Source organism: Fukomys damarensis, unplaced genomic scaffold, assembly GCF_012274545.1.
Source record: "Fukomys damarensis isolate Sample0158 unplaced genomic scaffold, DMR_v1.0_HiC HiC_scaffold_1, whole genome shotgun sequence".
Taxonomy (NCBI): domain Eukaryota; kingdom Metazoa; phylum Chordata; class Mammalia; order Rodentia; family Bathyergidae; genus Fukomys; species Fukomys damarensis.
In genome coordinates, this window is record NW_022900913.1 from 62,405,611 (window position 1) to 62,409,622 (window position 4,012).

Here is a 4,012-nt window from a genome sequence, read left to right on the forward strand (position 1 = left end):
TTTTTTTTTTTTTTTTTTTTTGGTACCAGGATTTTGAGCTTGCAAGGCACGTGGTGGCACCACTGAGCTAAATCCCCGGCCCACATGACAGATTTTTTGGTAGTAAGATAAGGAGCTACACCATGCTGCAATCTCTTGTTAATTCTACTAGTTTTTCTGGTTCTTTATTTTTCCAACTCACATCACAATGCTATACGGAAGTTAAAACTGTTTTTATGTATTCTATTTTAGTCTCAATACATTTTGTTTTTCTTTTTTGTGTTTTTTGTCTGCATCCATTGATATGATCTCAGATTTTCAAAATAGATGACATTAATGTACTATTTAGTAGCACTTTTTTATATACTTTTACTAATTTCTTCTTATTATGGCCTATAATCCTAAGTGAATGTTTAGCAAATGGAATTTGAAATTATTTGTTGAGTGATTTTGATTTTTATCTTGCGATTATTTTGCTGGCTTCTACACTGGAACATTTGGTATCAAGTTGAGATCTTTGTTCTTCTGTAATATATGCATTCATTGTTTAAATTTTCTTTGGAGAAATCCTTGAGACGATAATAAGGTATGATAATAATATCCTTGAGATGATAATAATTCATTTTAGAAATCTTTAATAATTTATCAAGCCATTCATCAGACACATGTCCTTTAAATTTGTTGATTTAATTTCTACTTTTGGAATTTTCTAAGCATATTTCTGCTATTGCATTCCACTTTAATTCCAATATGTTAAGTGAGCTTACTTTACATTATTTCCATTTCTTTGGCTACATTAAGGTCTTCATTGTTGCTCTAAACATGGTCTGTGCTAGTGAATATTTCTTGTGATTTTGAGAAGTCTGTCTCCTCTGTATTTGTTATACTCAGTATTATATAATAGTGAATGAGCCCACTTGAGGTGATGATGCTGATTTTGATTATATCGTTATAGATTTTTTTCATTTTGTCCTGTTTTCCTATTGCCACCAGCAGCTTCCTCTCCTCTGGATTCTTGTTCTGAAGCCACAAAGATTGAATCAATACAATAGAGAAAGCAATGGGGAAAGTTGAGTGTGTATTTATTAAAAAGAACAAGAAAGAAAAACCCTCACTAGATGAGGGGGGCAAGAGAATGCCAAGGAAGCACTCAAATTCAGATGTTTTATATACAGTTTTCTGCAGAGCCGAGAAAGGACAGAGTACTTGCAAAAATCCTGTCTGCCGATGGATTTTATTTTTCCTTTGTCTCTTGCAGCTGTGGCTTTCTTTGAGACTATCTCACTTGGCTGTTAGTTTATTTAGGTTTGCTGAGGCCTTTGGACTTGGCCCCTTAATTTTTTGGTATCAACTCCTCTCTGCAGTGACAACCTCTGACTCATCCTCAAGGGGTACTGGGGCATCATTCTCTCGAGCTGCTTCTTCACTGAGAGCAGGCACTGGTGAAACAAGAGTCAGACCCATCACTGTGTGGTATAGAATTTAGGAGGACTGACCATCATAGAATCTGTTTGTATCAACAATGGTAACTTTAAAGCTATATGTTTTCAAGTTCCACATCTCAGATTTCACTAAGCACAGATTGAAAAGATCTGAAAAGCAATTGTCTCTGTGGTGAACATATACAAACTTTTTTGCTATTGTTTTTAAACAATATAGTTTAACAATTTTACATAGCATTTACACTGTCTTAGGTATTGCAAGTAAGCTAGCAATGACTTAAATTGTACAGGAGGAGGTGTATGGGTTATACATAAACTCTATACAATTTTATGTAAGGGGATTGAGCACCTGTGGATTTTAGTGTCTCCAGGGGTCCTAGCAACAATTACCTTTGGATATCAAGGAAACGCTGTAGTTAAAAGTTGTTTGGACTTGACATCTCTGTGACATTTAGCCTAAATTAATTTTTATATGTCTTGTTGATTATACTTTCCTGCTGGATGTTTAAGCTAAAGCAACACCTGTGTTAATTAAAATTAACCTCATACAGTATTATATATTAAGGTCAGATAAGATTACTCAGGGGTTACTTTTGGGACCATGTAAAGAGCCTCTTAGCTCTTTTGCCAGTGTTATCCACCAGGATGAGTTAGTCTTGTTGACTATGAAGCTTCCCTTGGAAGCATGAGAGGTATTCATTGATCTCCTCTGTCAAAATCAACAAACCCATGACATTTTATTGGAGCTTTTTCATTTTGGCTTCCCTTCTGCATGTTTATGGCTTGGTTTAAAGTATGTTTGCTAAACAGCAAATAAATATATGAAAAAAATGTTCAACATCTCTGGTCATTTGAGAAATGCAGATGAAAACAACACTGAGATTCTACCTCACCCCAAAAAGAATGGCTGCTATTGAGAAATCATCCAATGACAAATGTTGGCAGGGTTGTGGGGAGAAAAGAACCCTTCTCCATTGTTAGAGGGAGTGAACATTAGTGCAACAGAAAGGCCCTGATGGCAGCATCCAGTGCAGTGCAAGCAGGATCTAGGGGTAAGTTGCATAGATTCTGAAACAAGGCCCTTGCTGGAGTAGAAAGAAGGCAGAAAGAAGTCCAATATATAACAATATATTTAGGTAGAAGACATAATAAGGTTATCAGATATTTGCACCTATTTAATATGAATTAGTTTGAATTTGAGGATGAATTTTAAAAATTTTGAAAAACTTTTCTGTGGAGATACCTCAAATAACTAGGATTAGAGGTTCCATTTGACCCAGCCATCCCTCTGCTGGGTATCTTTCCAAAAGAATTAAAAGAGAGAACCACGCCTGCTCCCGACCCAGCCGCCATCACTCAAGCTCTGGGAGGTAGGCTGGGCCCCGATCCACCGCGGGAAGGAGAGCCACGCCTGCTCCCTACCCAGCCGCTATCACTCAAACGCCAGCCCCTGAACCCCCATAAGCGCCCCCCCCCGCACTCTCAGACCTCCTGACTGTGCCAGTCTTTGGACCCACTCTGCAGAGGCAGAGGTGGTCATCAAGGGTATTTATTTTTCTGAGTTCCCAACTTTGAACATCTTTAAAGAAAGGGCATGGGAAACCTGTAATAGAACGTTGTGGAGTTCAACCATTCAGAAGGTTGGGGAACTCAGTCTGGGCCTTGCAGCCCGAGGTCAGTCAGCGTTATGGGGTTCAGCAATCAGCTAAATGAGATCAGGGGTCTTGCATCTTCACTCTGTCTGAGCCATTAAATGGTAAATACACTATATTGAAATTTTGTTCACGGCAGACATGTTCTGGACTGCTTCTTGATTTCAATTTAATTCAAATGATTTAAGGGTGATAGACTAGTGACTACCACAGGTGGTCAGTGTCCAAGTTGTGCTTGATCTTAGTGTGTTGCTGATTGTATCAGTTGGGTTAAAGCATTGCCATTGATTTGATGAGCTGTTTTCTCTGATATTATGAAGATGAGAATGTCTGTGGGTTGTTAGAGACACAGAAGCAAGGGTGCAACTATATCAGGAAGATTTGGGTGATAATCCAGAGATTAAACCAAGGACAGTCCGACAACAAAAATTAAAAAGAGAAAACACTTAAGCAAGACACAAGGACAGACTTTCAGTTTACCAATGGGAAACAGTAGGGCAAATGAGGATGAAAAGGCCGATACTAAACCACCAGGACACCCTGAACTCAAAGCACAGGAAGTAACAAAACAGATCAATCAGGCTCTAGAAAAATTCAAAACAGAAATAATTTCCCAGATAACCATAAAGATAGTGAGCAAAATGGAAGTCATGATTCGAGACTCTAGAGCAGAAACTGACAGAAAAAAAAAATAGATAAGCTCAGGACCATGATAGAAGCCATGAAGGCCCAGCATAAGAAAGAAATGGAAAAAATAAACGCCCAACATAGGAAAAAAATGGAATCTATAAAACAGATTCAAACAGATATCCAGGAGATTAAACACTCTATTGAAAGTGTACAAAACAGAATAAAAGAATGCAAAGATAGACTCTCAGATATAGAAGATAAGATTGCAGTCAGTGACCATGAAAAGAGAGGTCTCTTAAAAACAGTAAG

At 37.8% G+C, this 4,012-nt stretch overlaps 1 protein-coding gene across 6 annotated transcripts in view; it reads left to right on the plus strand.

Moving 5' to 3' along the window:
* Positions 1-4,012, plus strand: part of LOC104871410 (zinc finger protein 791) — a 62,937-nt gene that overhangs the window by 11,184 nt on the left and 47,741 nt on the right. The window contains exon 1 of one of the 6 annotated variants that reach the window (XM_033761604.1): positions 2,418-2,473. The exons of the other annotated variants lie outside the window; for them this stretch is intronic. The gene's annotated coding sequence lies outside the window, so the exon portion shown is untranslated. Of the gene's footprint in view, positions 1-2,417; positions 2,474-4,012 lie in introns of those variants that run through there. 6 annotated transcript variants of the gene reach the window in all.